This window comes from Xiphophorus hellerii, chromosome 16, assembly GCF_003331165.1.
Source record: "Xiphophorus hellerii strain 12219 chromosome 16, Xiphophorus_hellerii-4.1, whole genome shotgun sequence".
Classification (NCBI taxonomy): domain Eukaryota; kingdom Metazoa; phylum Chordata; class Actinopteri; order Cyprinodontiformes; family Poeciliidae; genus Xiphophorus; species Xiphophorus hellerii.
In genome coordinates, this window is record NC_045687.1 from 6,214,811 (window position 1) to 6,232,029 (window position 17,219).

Sequence of the window (17,219 nt, forward strand, 5' to 3'; positions counted from 1 at the left end):
TTTTTTTTAGGTGATCAATTGTAATTTTCTCCAAATACAAAGTTGCTATTTGAAAAATACATCAGTATTATTAGCCTTTAGGGGTTATCTGATGTCACAATATTTTTTTTTACCTGCTAGAGTCTTCTACAGTAGAAGGAGGTGACAGGGACGGTTGGCATGCTTTTTTGTCTGTCGGCCATATTGGATTTAACAAAAATGATTTATTGCATTTGCAGCTGATGGTCAGTAGTTGATAGTGTATTTTATGATGCATTAGTGTCCACTTCAGTGGTCTGTGTGCATTTATAACATAAAAATCCACAAGAAGCACAAGAAAATGGCTTCTAGATAGCTGTCCATTGTAGTAACCACTATGCATGAAAGGGTTAATTAAATCAAAATTTAGTTGAATGGAAATTGTGGATTAGAACCGAAATAGAGCTTTGCCACACTTCCATATTCTGTAAATTTCTTTAAACACCCCAAATTTATTGATGCTTTGCTTCAAGGAGCAAAACTTTCTTTCTTTTAATCGTTTAAATGATCTTAGACGATTGTTCTCCAGCTTTTCTGGAAGTGCATTTATTGTCCAGTAAAGGTACCTGACTGTGAGCGTACGTAAATGAGTTTATTTGCATGTTTGTTTGTTGTTTTCAGATAGACAATCGGAGAATATAATCAAAATCAGAATACTTAATAAATCCTTGGCTTCAGGAAAGGATGCTGTTATAGCTGATCAGTTTAGATGTGCATCTGAAAAACATAAAATGAAAATTCAAACCAATCTGGACAAAATAATCAGAAAAGTACATTAAACAAATTGAATAACAATTTATCAAGAATACTTGGTGAGCTCATTCATGCCCTACACACTGCTTTAAGATGTTTTTCATTCACTGTTGCACACTCACCCATGAAGAGCCTCGATGCGTCTGCCTTATACGCAGCAGCGTCGCTAACACAGCAGAAATGTAGGAGCTGACGATTAACCTAAAAGTGATCCAGTTGGAGGAGCAGAACAAATGCAGCTCCATCTCTTCATGAACTGTGAGTGATCCCACTGATTCTTAAATGTTCTCATCAAATTCACCTAACATCCATTTTAAAGCAAAGGGCGGAGGGGGGAATCAAAAGCTGCATTCACTATTTTTTACTGTAAAACGAAAGAAGTTGGGATTTATTGAAATATTCGCATCTTGAAACCAAGAATAATTTTGTTTCTATGTCAGCAGAATATTATCTCCTGCGCTTCTTCTATTGGCTGAACTGAAGATGCAGATGACATTAAATGAGCCACAATCAAATAATTATAACATGCATTTTTAAATTGAAAGTAAGTTTTAAGATGATTTTGGATTTTGGATATGTTTTGGCTTTAAACATGGTCTATTTTTAAAGCCAAAAACAGACCATGTTTTGTTTTTGGATTTTTTTGTTTTCATATTTGGTTGCAGATATTTACGTTTATTTTTTTATTCATTCATTTTGTTATATTCTCTCCCATTTTACACAAATATGATTAAATATACTTTATTATTTTTGCTATATCAGATAAAGAATGACCTAATTTGATATTTAATAATAAAATCTTAACCAAACAAATACTGATAGGCCAGCAGAAACAGAAACAAACGCCAGGAAAAACAAAAACAGTCAGCTGAACATAAAGTCAAGTGTTACCTCATAACTGCTGACCCCAGTAAACTGGAGACAAGGGGGGAAAAAAGCTGTGTCACCAGAGGTTGACGGTGAATGAAAGGCATCGCTCTACCCCGATCTCTGTCACGTTGTGGCTCCGCCCCCCCACACTGACCCAGGGGCAACAGCATAAGACCTGTCACCCCAAATCAGGCCCCGGACCACGACAGCCGTGCTCGTATGTAAATGTGTCAGCACACGGAAACTCGTGAGCCTGACATATCAGTTTGAATATGCATGTGAGGCACTGGCTGCAGCGTAAACATGTCTGCGCACGCTGGCCGAGGTTCATCTGCATGTGTGTGTGTGTTCCTGTGCACCCCCCCCACACACACACACACACCCGTGCACGCCGTTAGCCAGTCCGGGTGTGTAACAGTGACATTCCCGATGGGAAGGAGTCTCACGACTGTTTTCATTTGTCCGACTGTCTACATCTCTTCATGAGTAAAAGGCAGCAGAAAGAAACGTCTTATTTCAGCCGCACTCCACAGAGGAACGCTTCTCCTTCACAGAAAGGCTTACTGCCTTCTTCTGTTGATCTGTTCAACAGTGTTTTAGGGCCATTGTGGATAGAAAATGAAGAAGTACATTTCTGCCAAAAAAAAACGTACAAATTTTGTGATTAATCCCAGAAATTTTCTAGAAAAAAAGCAAGGAAATTTCTGAGTTTGAAAGGTCAGATGTTTACTAGAAGAAACTCGGAAATTTTGAGATTAGTCTCAAGAATTTTCTAGAAAAAACATGAAATTTTCTGTTTCAAAAGTCTAAAAATATTCAACTTTTTAAAACACAGAAATTTCCATGTTTGTTCTAGAAAGATTCTGAGATTAATCTCAAAATCTCTTGACTTTTTCTAGCAATTTCTTTTACTTTTCAAAAACAAAAATTTGCGAGTTCTTTTCTACAAAATTTCTGAAATTAATCTCAACATTTTTGAGTTTTTTCTAGCAAATTTTCAACTTTTCAAACGAAGAAATTCTGAGGGCTTTTCTTTTTTGTGGAAAATTTCAGTGTTTTCTATCAGAATTGCATGTCTCCTTTTTTTTCTACCCACAATGAGCCTAATATGGCACCACATATATGCACAAGCATGTTCATATCTACAATTTTCTTAGAAATGATTCAGACGGAAATTGCAGTCAGGTATGGCTGAGCAATATAGACTTAACTTTTTATCACAATATTTTTATATTGTGATAACAATAAAAGTGATAATAAGAACTGTTTATTACGTTTTTTATGGAGCTGCATGTCTGACACAGCAATCATAGTCTCTCAAACACAAATACTGCTGTTGAAAAACATTCCCATTGCAATATGTTTTAGGACACCAGTCACAAAAGAAGTGTGATTTCAGTCACTAAAATGCACACATTAATAATTTTTTTAATTTCTTGGTATTCATTGATGCTCTCATTGTACAGTGGAGAAAATAGTAAAAATAATCTCAACCATGCAGATTTTTTAATCACTACAAAATGGAATTTATGACAACTATAATTGAAAATTTTTATCATGGTAAATTATACATTATGGGTCTACCCCTTCGTTCAGGTGTTTTATTTTGCAAATTTTCCTACTATCTCAAGCTAATGCAAAGATTTTAGTTGATAATTAGCCTGAAAATTTTACCCAAAGTAGTTCTCAAGGATAGAAAAAAAAAGTTGGCATAAATCACTACTGCAAACACGTGTGTTGCACAACCACCGCATGCTGCAGAAATACCAGACAGACGCCATGAATCACAGGATTCCCTTTGTCAGACGAAGTCAGACTCTTCGCCCCCCTCTACATTTTTACAGTTAAAGACCCTGAGATCTGCTGTGGCATCATGGCGACACGTGCGCCAAAACAAAATGCAACGGGCCCGTTTGTGAAGGGTCAGGGCCGACTGCAGGCCTCATTTTCCCGGGGAGTCATCCTGAGTCACGGAAAGCTCTCCTGTCATCTCCTAATATTTTTCTGTATTTGGTCTGCGCTAAAATATCAGACACTGGGTTCTCATCCAATCACCAAATTAGAGAAACATGAGAAGGTCAGAATTTTACATTTCACACTTTAAAGTTCACAAACTCAAAATTTATTACATTTTTTAATCCCCACTTTTTTCTGAAGACATTGGAGAACATCTCACTAGCCAATTAATTTTACATCAGTCATCCAGAACTAATTTTAGTATATTAATTTAATCACAATAGCAGAAAATTACCATTTGCTGACTCAAGCAATAGTTCATTCACATTTAAATCCATCATTTATGTCACAGCTACTTGCAAGTGGCTCAGTCAGTGCAGCTGAAACTTTGCACAACAACACAAGTGGGTGCACACAAACGCGCACTCCTGCGTCTCCCATTTACAGCTGATGACCTCCAACAACCTTAATCACTTGGTAATTACATGGAAAGAGAGCAAAGCACCTTCCCTCTGCTGCTGCTGCTGCTTCAAAGTGGCTTACAGGAACTGGCAAGCAGAAAAACGAAGAGCGGAGCGCACGGCGGCAAGCGGAGGGAATAAAGACTAGTTGGTGGGGATAAATATACGGTTTTCCCTCAGAAAGCGACACTCCGAGGATTAAGCCCAGCTACGCGCTTCTGTCTGCTGAACAAGAAATAAGCATAATACCTTGATGTTTCACGTTAACCAAGGCCAGCTAAGATATGTTGGATCTCAGTTCAGGTCTACGTGCTTCTCACGTCGCCTACATCACTGCCTTTTCTAAGTTCTTTTGCTTTTGTAAATCCGGGAGTCCTGATATATTGATTTTTTTTTTTTACACTGCAAAGCACCTGCTTTGTTAATTTTGTCGCTAAAAGCATTCACCTCTTCCAGAACTTGCTCCACCTTTCACATTGTATAGGAAAAAACTGGAAAAAATTACTCCGTTTATCAGAAATTGCTGCCTGCGAGCATGAAATCGATTTAGACACATCCTGGAGACAATTTCCTCAACAAGTATAGATAAATGCAGATAACTGGGAGTGATTAACACAAAGTATTCTCTTGAAAGCAAAATGGTGGATCATTGCACACCAAATGCACTCATCCTGGAGATTTTTAGAGATTAATTGTGTTTTATGGAGCTATGATTCAATGACTTTAAATCATCCCACTGAGCTATCAGGAAATAATGTTGCAGTAGGTAACACATTAAAACAACATTTAGTTCAGGCAGAGGCATTATATGTATCAAGGTCGTTATTCTTTTCTTACAACTTAAATTTTAATGTAACAAATAAACGTATTTGTGTCAAAATTATAAATTAATTCAAATATTTGCATATATCCCACTAATATTTGGGTGAATGTCTCTTGGCAAGTTGAAGCCTTGACCACATGCTTTTTGTAGCCATCAAAAAGCTCCTTCTTAACAGAACAGGCAGAGATTGTTTCAATTTGCTGGTTTTTTTCCATTTCAAATCAGCTTTAATGTGTGATTTGTGAAAATGATTCTGATCAGAGTATCTCTCATCTGACCCACAACGTTAACCTCGAACGAGAGGAAATTGCGAGACTCAACACTCAACTGACCACAGTGACGTTAGTTTTACACCGAATCTGAAGGGACCAAATCTGAAGCCTTGCTGCTCGACGGACATGTACAGTTGCAGCTTAAAGTTAAATGAAACAAAGATAAAGCCACTTAGGTACAAAAACAGGAATTATAGTTGGATCATTTTTCAAATCTGAGAACACTGAAACAACTGCCAAGCGTGTTGGTGGCAGAATCGTGCTCTGGGGTTGACGGATGGTTATACTGACGAAATGAACAGCTAGGTCAAAGGTCAAATTTATTTATAAACAACTGAAGCTGCACAGAGTGCTGTACAAGGGGGGAAAAAGTCAAAAGGCGTAACAGTGAAGCGATGATGTTAGAAACTTGGACATAACTGGGTGTCCAACAGAGCAATGACCTTAAGTCACTGGTGTACAAACATTTTCCCAGAGGAATCAAAACTGATTAACCTATTTAATTTAATTAAAAATACAAGAATGAGTTTATTGTGATTTTTGTCTTCTTTACTTCTACCGGTTTGGCAATAGACACATACAAAATCTTTAAAGACCCCAAAAGTTAAAAAAAGTCTTCGGACTGTTGCCTTATTAAAAGAAAAATTCATATTTAAAAATATTTCAAACAGACAATTGGCCACTGGGCCTCACTTTGGACAACCTCTACTCATCTACACATTAAGAAATGGGTTTCAAATGGCCGTCCAAAACTTGGACTTCAGCCCTATTGAAAATCTATAAATCATACTTAAACATTTAAAGCCATAAATGACGTTTCTTAACCCTGCCAAGAAAGAGAGAGAGATTGAAGTGTGGGTGTATGCAAACATTTCAGCGTGATGATGAGGTGGGAAAAGAATCCAAAATTTGAACTCAAGTAAGAGTAGTACTACTTCAACATATTGTTACTGAAGTAAATGTAAAAGGTACACATCCAAGAAGTGATAAGAGTAAAAAAGTATTTCTCAAGCACTGAGTAACTGATCAAACTATTAATTATTTAATATTTAAAAAAATACATAATCAGAAATGATGTGGAATTTTTGATATTTTAAGGACAATAATTCATATAAGTAATAAAACATATCAAAATTGGGCAAAATAAAATGTTTCCAAATCTGTTTCTTTCAATAATAAACTTATGAAACTTTAACAAAAACTGCAAGTGAGTATCTGTGCCTGCTGAATGTTTGTTTTTCATTCAGAATCCAGACATTTCATTTAAGAGCAGAAGCTACTTCACAATCAAATTGATCTGAAGTAAAAGGAAAAAGCACCACATGGTAAAAAATACTCCTAAAAGTATATTTAAAATAAAATTGAGTTAATGTAACCAGTACTCAACAATGAGTATACATATTTTTGACCAAGCAGCTAAGATAAAAGCGATAGTGAACTTTATTTGCTTTTCTTATCATTGCAGTTGCATCATCTGTGCACCTTGGGAAAAGAATATCTCGACAAAGTAAAAAAAGAAAAATGATGGCATAAGATCACATTCATGTCTGTGATGATTGGATGTAAACGTATGACCGGAACTGTATATAGTGGTATGCACTGTGCTGCTAAGTGTTAAATTAAATTATAAAGCCCTTTATCTGATGCGCTCTTTCAAAAGTCCTTAAAGGAGATCTAATGCATCTTCAGTTTAATGGACCATCACTAATCACAACCCCCACAGTGATTCCAGCTTTTAACTGCAAATTAAAAGCACAGCACACTAAGGCACTGTACGAAATGTATACCATTATTGATTTCCCATATAAAACAGGTTGTTGGGATTTCAGCATAAGGCAATTAGGGCAGAGTCAAAAGATCTGGATTGAGTTTTGCAGAGATGGGATTTTTATCCAGTGTCTGTGTTCATAATAAAATAAAACATGAAGATTTTACTCTCTACAAAGTTGTCGTTTCTTTATGAGAAAAGCATATTTACATAATTGAAGACAGCTTGTCCATATAGTTTGTATTTTTATATATGTAAATATATAAAGTACCTGCTTATGCAACCTAGAAAGTTATCTACGCTGCTGTCCTTTTCTTTCTTTCTTGGACCGATTCACGTGGTTCAATTTCTGAAGACTGCAAGTAAAAAATATATAAATTTTTCTCTTTCACAGGAATATTGAATATAAATCAGCACAACAGACAACTAAGAGACTATGTTTCATTTCTTTGGCTTTTCTAGGACATCCTTTGATCATTTAATAAATAGCCATGCACAATTTATCACTCATATCTGCAAGGTCAGGATTTTATTTTATATTTTGAGCCAAATGGACGAGAAAATTTCCCTCAAAAAGAACGCTGCATGGTAAATTGAAAGAGGAGTTTAGTTTGAGGTTAAGGGGCATTTCTCAGCTGCCAAACAGAATATGCTCCTCATCTCTCTCTCTGAGTGCTGCAGAGCAAAGGGGTTGACTTTTCCTCTTGTCTTCTATCACAGCGAGTGAAATAATGGTCTGTGTCGCAAGTGCGGGGGATAACAAGCAGGGAGGAGAACCGGAGAAATGGACTGTCTCACTAAATACTTTCACATACTGAAAATGTTAATGAGGAATGCGAGGCTGTGAAATGCCAAAACTGCTTTCCCTTGATGGAACCAAAAATAGAGTGGGGGAAAACTGAGGTGGCAGCTTGCCAACATAAAAATAAAAAAATTATGGAAAAAAAAAAAAAAAAAAAGCACAAAGTTTGATACGGTTAGAGCGAGAATCACTCAGTAGCACTAAGAGCTTTCAGCGGCAAGGCTCCAAAATCCATCACAATGACTTCACATGTAGCAGGGATTTTCTCAAGCACAGAGGGAGAAACTCATTATGGTGGCTCATATTTAAGCTGTTGCTGCTGTGGCACTGACAAATTGCTCCACACTGAAACCAATGTGGCAAATTTCCAAAAACAGCCCTCTCCTCATCACGGTGAACTACTCCAGGTGTTGGCTGGAAGTGTTGGGGAATGTTTCTCCTGATGTGCCGGGAAAATGACTGAAGATGTGTGCAGATGGAAGGACGGCCAGAGCCTTATTTGGTAGGCGCTACAGTGAGGCGAAAGGAAGTAAAAGGTAACAGTGGAGTAAGATGGAGGTGACAATAATTACATAACACATTTGCCTAAAGGTGGAGCTTTAAAGGTTGATTAATCAATGTTAAAATCATTTTTAATTAACTCTGTAACCTGCTGCTTTTGTATTTTGTTGAATACATCAGTATTTCACGGCTCTTATTTTATCTAATTTGTTTCATTGAAGGGGCAAAGGATATTTATCAATATAAGAACTTACATTTTATTTTATTTGTTTTATTTAACCATTATTCTACCAGGAAAATAAAATCTCTACTGAGGAAGAGCTGGCAAAAAGGCAATTGTTGTTTTGTGCAGCATAAAACAATATTTAAAAGGTACAGACAACTCAAACACCATAAATACAAAAAAATAGCATTTAAAATATGACAAATTTGACAATAAATGCTCATTTCAAACATGGTCCAGTCAATTAGACATTGGTTGGAATTGTTCGATTTTGCCTGACTTGCAGATCAAACTGTAAAAAGAAATAAAAATGTTTTTTTTACTTACTATTCATTAAATACATCAAAACAAAGAGCTCACAGTTTGGTGATGTAGAGAAGTCAATTAACTTACAGTACACACTTTTAAAGTTTATGTGCTCATGCAAGAATCTGCTGCTAAATGTCTTTTTTTTTTTTTTATGAATTTTCCATCTAAATGAAAACATCTTTTATGAAAATACAAAGCTATTTATGAAACACCGTTTTAAAAATGTTTCTCGATTCTGTTGGAACCTGTTCCAAGTAGAATCTACAAGTTTTCCATATTCATCAATATTCTCATCAAAATCCAAAGACATTACCTCTGTTGCTTTGTTGGGGAATGCTTCTGAGTGCTTGCCAGAGCATAAATTGTTAATTAAGCACATTAGTTTACATGTAAAGTCGTTATGAAGCCTGCTTGACATTTATGTAAACAGCTTCTGCAGGGAATAAATCCCTGCACCACCCATCTTACTCCTCATTGTGAGGTGAGTGAGAAGTTTGACTTTTAAGTGACTTTCAAAAAAGTGATGACCAGGAATTAGTATTTCAGATTCCTCCGTGTCTGTTTACATTCCCCCAAAGCCTTGTGTCTACAGAGAAGTTATGTGTACCTTATTCCAAATAAAAGAATAGACAGAAAGGAAACGCTGATTCTGATTTGATGAGGATATGGTTTGTGCGTTCCGGTGCCATGCGGTGCGCCTGCATGTGACCCTGATTTATCCGTTCATTTTCCACCGGATTAGTTTAGCGCCCAATTAGGATTTAAATGATCTTTCAGTGAACAGACGCGTTCTTACCGCTATGCGAGTCTGTGAAGATGCTTTAAGGTGTAAGACGATCCTTTGTTTGGGGACGGAGGGAAGGTCGTTTTGGACTTGCTGAGGTTCCGCCGTTGATCCCTTCCTTGTGTATTTCCCTCTCGGGGAGGAAACAGCAGGACGTTTCTCCGACGGCTTGTCAATGTTCACCTCGCAGCACCACTACGAAGACGTGTGCAGGCACTCTTTGTCCATGTGTTCGCTCCTCAGTCGAGCTGAACGTCGATCAAACTATGTGGTCTGCTGCGTAAAACCGGTGCCAAGATTCCTGCGGGCCCGTTCCGTTGCAAAGATGCGAGACAATAGTCTGGTCATTTTGGCAGGGATCGAACCTCCTTTCAGCTGAATCGGCCGATTTAGAAGCGAATCTCGGGCGCTCGTCCTTTCACATCGCTCTGGCTGCCTGGCTGGGGAATTCAGCGATAAATATGTCAGTGGCTCACATGCCTGTTGGCTCCGGCGCTGCCTTTCGGGTCCCTCATCTTTGCTCTTCCTCGCAGGAGGAGTGGGGAACAGTTGCCGATCTGTTGATCACCTGAAGATCCGCCCGCAAGCAGCTTGTTTATCCGGGCCGCAGCGCTCCTTCCACGCAGCCCGAACCTTTATTGGCTGATAGGGGGAGCTCGGTGAGTGACAGTCGGATCCTCTCAGTGGAAGCCCGTCGACCCTTCGTTTGCAGGGAGCGGTGTGTAGGGGTGCGTGTGTGTGTGTGTGTGTGTGTGTGGGTGTGTGTGTGTGTGGGGAGGAAGGGGGGGAGAGAAAAAAAAATGGGAAGATGTTGCGCGTACACGTGTTTTGGCGGTGCGCGCACCCGACAGGTCATACATCTCGGGTCCATAAACATCTGCTTCAACATGAGAGCCAGCGTTAAACAAAGCTGCAGCCTGCCGGAGTATTTCAGAAACAGCCGTGTTGGCACTATTTAATAAGCAATGTGTTACATGGTAATAAATAATATTGGCTAAATTTGGATTCATATATGCAGAAAGCTTTCATAGGCACATTTCGTCACATTACAACCAACTTCAGTTTCAGAGACATGTGCTAAATTTGATTTTACACAAAAAATTTGAAACGTGCGGTGTGCATGTTTGCCTTCTTGTAAATGAAATCTAGCAGTACACACGTAGTCTAAGCACCATACACTGGAATCTAGATCACGCAGCAAATCGATGTGTTAGAACGGCCCAAAGTTCAGAGCTACATTTTATTGAGAACATGTGGCAATATATGAAATGTTCTGTTCACAGATACTAATTCAGCTGAGCTGCAGCAGTTTTCTAAAGAATAGGCAAGAAAAATTCAGTCTCTAGATTTTTTCAAAGCTGGCATAAACATACTTGCAGCTGCAATTGCAACAAAAGTGAGACCACTGAGGTTTTATTGCGCCTTTTCAAAAATTAGGACTCAAAAAACAACTCATTTACACAAAGTGTTAATAGAAAAAAAGAAGGGAAATTCCAGTGCACTCAATGTGCAAGTTTTGCAACAACCTCATAAAGATAAATTTGATTTGTTGGGCCAGTAAAGCTGGATAAACAACTGATTTGATAAGTGACAGTTTAGACTCTGTCTCTTTTTGACGCCTTCTAACGTCAAACAAGCATGTCTTTTGTCTCCTATGTTCCAAAAATAAGCCATTAGTAATCACTTTTTAATTTTCTTCTATTTCTGTAATCATATTAAGACTCATTAACCACAGTGGGGTGCATTTGGTAAAAACTGCCTCAGTATATTTGATAGAAAATTATCCATTACAGAATTTCTCCATTTCAGTGCCTGAGGCAAGCAGGAGCCTTCAGGATATGATGTCTGTGATACGATCAACATCATCTCCTGCTGAGAAACTAGCTGTACGACTCGGATCATTCCAAGGTGCTTAAGCGGTTCAGTCTGAGCGAGGCCCTTCATCCGGTCCAAATGTGCTTACGCCGAAGGCCTCGAGCGGCGGGACACACATGGCTCATTTGGCAAATTGAAACCGCTGGTTGTTTTGAGTTTGCTGCTTGATTGTTCTAAAGCACAAGTTCATCCGACCCCTCCGTCTGATTCTGCAGACATCCATGCTCGTCCTCCCTAAATCAGTTTACAGGCTACATTCTGGGGAAAACTGTTATGCAATAACAAGCGATATGATTCAGTGTTGCAGTTCCTTCGGGTGACCAAGTGGGAAAAAGTCACACAGTCATATGGTTGTGCAACGTCTTTGCTAGCATGTGTGCGAGTGAAATTGCCTGCACACAAATGTCGACCTTGCCAGAGCCCAAATTGTGACAGACCTTCTGGAAGGAAGATAACAAAATGTTATGCAATGACTTTCTGTGAGAATACAAGGATGCACTAAGGGAAGGTTAAGGAACAGGTGGAGGTCAAGATTACAAAACAATTTCTTCTTGGGACCAAATAAAAACATTTTACATCACTTGCTCTTTTCAATTAAAGACCAAAATAAACATTTTAGTTTGAGAAAAATGTTTGTTCTCATTAATATCTAGCAGATTTCACATTTGAATGAGTTAGATCATCAAACCCAGTTTAATATTGAATACAAACAAGCAAAAGCAGTTGAAAATGATTTCATTTTACAAAGGGAAGAGCTATGTGAACCAAGTTGACCATGTGTGAGATTGTTACACTTGGAGATAACTAAAAATGAACATTTTAAATGGCTGAGAAAGGAATTTTGGGACTCAGAGTTGGACGCAACTTTTTCCAAATACCTTTTCTTGTTGTTAAATCAGGTAGACTGACCTTAACTAAGGCAAAGAAGACCTGCAAAACTTTAGATGTTTTCTTTTGTAACTTAGTTTTTCTGAGAAGGATCATCACTGCTCCATGTATTTTCAATTTGTAGAGAAAACATGTGACTTAAAAGTCTGTACATATAAAAATTCCAGTTTCAAGGCATTAAATTAGGAAGTAAACGTTTAAGTCATTTGAGTCTTGCTAGAGAAACTGGAGTTAAATTGGGTTAAACAAGGTGAATGAATAATCTAGCAAGAGAGATTATAGTTTCACATGTAAGGCCAGATGGAATAGATAGCATTACCCTTACAAAACAACCTTTAAAATCATAAATTGAGAGCTGAATTTTGATGTTTACTTTTATTAAAACTTTAACTTTGTTAAACCAAGATGAATAAAAACATATAGGAGGATTTTGTATGACCGGACCAATATGAAACATGACAAAAATAAAATCTTTTGGGGTGTAAACTCCATTTTCGCTGCATTGTTCCTGCCATTTGTCGCTCTACGTCATGGGAAGCCAGCACCTTTGACCTCTGATGCTCCACAAAAGGAGCAGGTTTAAAAGTGGCAGAAAATGAAACCGACTAAAACATCTTTTCAATTCCTGCTTGTGATTTATTCTGCGGTTGCTTCAGACATCATTTCATCCCTCCGCAGTTGGTGTAGTCGTGACATTGTTTGTCAGATGACTAAACATTAATCATCTCCACTAAGACTTCAGATCTATTAATGATTCCTGGTTGTCTTTGTTCCCCCCCTCTGCTTGTAGATGATTTTCATACCACCAAGCCTTCCTGAGCTGCCTACTGCTGGAGATTCCAGAGGAAAAGATTGGTTCATGATGCTAGCAGGATGAGACAAGTGTGACTGAGTCACTGACACACGGCAGAGCCACTGCGGTCCATAGTAGCAGAGAGACAGGCCAGAACACATGAACACAAGAAATGCAAATACACTGCAGGGAAAGGTGACAGATGAGGTGCTTAGGAGAAAGCTGCAAAGGAACAGGAGGAAATTGCCCCAAGCAGGCCCTGAACCAAAGTCTGCTCCGGTCTATTTTTAGCCAGGGCCACAGATTGTAACAAGTGCTCCGAGGCCCCGTGTTCAGATGGGCAAGAGCTGCTGCCATACATATCTGCAACCCGGGGCCAGGCACAATCCCGGCTCAGGAAGAGCTGGAACAAACACGCTAACTGAAAACATGTGTAAAGTTCAAAATGCTCTAATGGAGCAGCTGTGTGATGGGATGCAATCCCCGAAGCAGCCTCCACATGTCAATACCCCAATCAGAGCCGAGCCACAGCTTCACTCCTGCTCGTCTAGTTTGGGCTTTCACGGTCACAAGTTCCTCGGCCTCAGCCGTTCTCTTTCCCCTCGGCATTGGGAAAGGGCAGGACAGCCCCCCATTTGCCGAAAAATAAATCACTTGTCTTGCTGGACAGGATTGACATTCAGTGCAAAATGTCAAAAGTCGCTCAAGTCATATTTGGCTCTTCCCGTTTGTGCTCTAACCTTCGTCATCTACAACACCTCCAGTACTGCTGCCGGGATATTGTCAGCGGTGAGTGATGAGGGCCTGAGCTGTTCAGACAGCAGAGTCTTCTGAAGGTGTGACAAAGACTTAAATCGTGATCCATCCCGAAGTGTGCTAAAATGGTGGTCTGAGGAGTGATTAAAGAGGCTGCCATCAATATATAGCAACTTTACTTAAAGGCTTTTTGCCCAACAGGGTCCATCTTTTTCTAGAAATATTGACTATGGTCAGTTTCTGAGAGTGTAGTATCTCCAGTGCTGCATTAGGCACTTTTCTGCTGTGCAGTCCTTTGTCTTTGGCTGGAGTTTTACTTGGACGGTCAATTTTTAACACAAAAACATGCTGAGCTGCAAGCAGCTTTTTCTGCTGACAGTCATAAAGTAACAGCTTTTATGTTTGGAGACCACCGGATAAATCTGCACTCAATCCAACTTTATTACTGGAGCACTTTAAAGTAGTGGTGTCCTAACTTTTTACCAAGAGGGCCAAAATCATTAACTTGGAGGCACTTGGAGCAACAAAAAAAAAAAAACTTCATATTTTTATGACACTTTTTCCTTTTTAAATTTTATCTGTTCAATAAATTTTATCTGTTCAATTATAAACAAAAAAAAATAAATGTTATTTAAATCAAAAAATTGTGGGATTTTTGCAGAAAAATTGATTTGTTAATCATTGTAGACACAAAACATAAAAAGGTCTTTACACATTCCCACAGTTTGAACATTTTTTAAGTTAATTTACTTTTTTGAGAAGTACGATTTGCTTTTGAGAAAAAAATAGGTCAATGTTTGTGGTTCTAGTAACTCCAAAGATAAATGCAAATCTAATTTTTTTTTACTTTAAATTTTTTCTCAGATATTATTCATTTGTTAGAAATGTTGCCTTAAAAGACGGAAAAAGAGTGTGTCTGCATCAAACACGCATGTTTGCAGGCCAGATTTGCTCCAGTTTAAAATTGAGGCCGTCCAAAATCCTTCAGAGGGCCGTAAATGGCCCCTGCGCCACACATTGGACGCCTGTGCTTTAAGGTAACCATGACAAGACCAAAGTGTCTACCAATGAAAATAGGTTAAAAGCTAAAAATCTAATGGTATTCAATAAAACAGAACACAATAAAACAGCACAAAAATAATCTAAAAACCAACATAAAACTCAGTTTAAACCATCTCACAAGGGGTCAAAGGTTACGGTGAAAATACGGGTTTTCAGAAGAGGTTTAAAAACCACCAGTGAAGACGACTGTCTAATTTCAGAAGGCAGATTGTTCCACAATTTGGGAAAGTCAAAGCCAGACAGTTTTCACGCAACAAAGATGAAGTCAAGATGAAAAGCTGTGTGTAGAATACCAACTATGCTCTTGTTGCTTCCAAATGCATTGATTTATTAATCATCAGTAGGTCTGACCAGCGCTATAAAAGCAGTACCTTGTGTATCAACCCAACGCTGAAACGGAAAGATGCAAATGGTAGTTTTCAACAACCTTGGAGTTCTAAGTCCATTTTCAGGCATTTTGAAATCCATCATTCTGAAGTGAAAGAAACTCAAACTTCCAGCAACAAGATGTCAGAGACCAGAAGAGATCTAGTGGAAGTGTTATTAGAGAAAGACTGAACAAGTAGGGCGTGTTTCAAATAAATCACAGGTTTGAAAAGTTGTATCTGTAAAAAAAAAAAAAAAAAACCCACAAAATATCTGGAAGTTTTCTCTGAATGGAGAAGAGGAGCTGTCTGGTGAAACCCAAAGAGGACGGACTGGCACAAACACACGCAGAGGGCCGGGAACCTATTAGTTACTGAGTCACCAACTCCTCTGATTACCAAAGTACTGAACAATCAAATGTGAGGCCATCTGCCTGACAGCTGGTTTGGTCCAAACTGTCATCAACTGCAAACAGGAACACTGAAAAAGAAAAGAAATAAGATTATACAATCGGCCATGTTGAAAAACACATTTTTTTGTATTCTCTCCATCCTTCTCATCTTTTATTCACATTTTCCCTTAACTCTCTTCCTGTCTTTTTCTCTCCTTATGCATTGCAACTGAAACAAACCCAAGTGGAGCACTGTAGCAAAAGCTGGAATGATTTTCAATTAATGCAAAAATAAACTAATAAATAAATAAAAAATGTGGGAGCCAAAATCCCTCAACAAGGTGAGACAAAAAAAAAGACGAGCAAAATGACTCCTTAAAAATGTGTGCATTTATTTTGTTCTATTTTTAAGAAACAAGAACTCATTAAGTGCCTTATTTGTGATATAGATGTTTTAAATATTCACAATGAATTAAGACAGTTTAGGGTATTTTGTCCAAACCTCTTTGTGTCTGAGAAACTGCTTCCAGCCTCGTCAACTTTTAAATTAAATCCGGTGTCAACACAGCTCATAATTAAACTGGAATAAATTAACGGGTTTTACATAAAAGATTTTTTTTAAATCCATGCTTTAGCTACTTCTTTAAATGCAAAATATCTCAATTATACTTAGCCAACAATCCTAACCTGTCGCTTTGCTTGTGCCTCCATCCCACACCCTGCCAGTCAATCACCGCCCACAATGTCCCCAAAATGACTGACCGATCACAGTGAGCGTCAGTAAAGTTTCTATTTGCTCTCTGATGGTCGACAGGTACACAACTCTGCCTGTTGCACTTTAAATTCAGCCACGTTAGAGAGACTTTCTGGCCCAAAACTGCCTGTTTAAGGTATTAAAACAGGCAATTTAAGTTGAGACTTTGACTTGGCCATTCCAGTGTAAAATTAAACATTTTTTAAGCAAGGTTTTGTATAGCACATTTTCAATAACACCGAGTAGAAGAACAATGAAAACAATAAAAACATTAAATTCAAGCGGCAAAAAAAAACAACTATATTTTGTTCCAATTGTTATTCATGAATGGCGGCTTTACAGGTTTAAAGAAACTCAGTATTTCGGTTGTTTTGTAGTTTTCTGGAAGTTTGTTGTAGATGAAAACTGAGTGATTCTTCTCCATGTTTGGTTGTGGTACAGGGGACACAGAGCAGAACCAGAACACAAAGTCTTGAGAGGTCCAGAGGGTTGATACAGCAACAACAGGTCTTTAATGTATTTTAGTGCTACGCCATTCAATAATTTATAAATTAACAAAAGTATTTTAAAGTCTGTTCTCCAAGCAATAGGGAACCAGTGTATGGAATATAAAAATGGGAGATGTGATATATTTTACTAGTTTTATGGAGGAATAGTTTTAGTGGTGAATCGCAATTTATTCATGATTTAACAAGTGAAAATTACCTTTCCACATAAGACCAGTTTGACTTGGACAGCTTTTCCCCATTAATCAATAAAACCATTGCATCACCATTTTGTATTCACTCAGGTTC

The 17,219-nt window shown here is 38.2% G+C and overlaps 1 protein-coding gene across 1 annotated transcript in view; it reads right to left on the reverse strand.

Annotated features, from left to right (window-relative positions):
* gjc1 (gap junction protein gamma 1) overlaps window positions 1–10,293 on the reverse strand; it is a 46,218-nt gene extending 35,925 nt beyond the window's left edge. Inside the window, exon 1 of the mRNA XM_032588075.1 lies at window positions 9,553–10,293. The gene's annotated coding sequence lies outside the window, so the exon portion shown is untranslated. The remainder of the gene's footprint in view (window positions 1–9,552) is intronic.
* Between the last annotated feature and the right edge of the window lie 6,926 nt (window positions 10,294–17,219).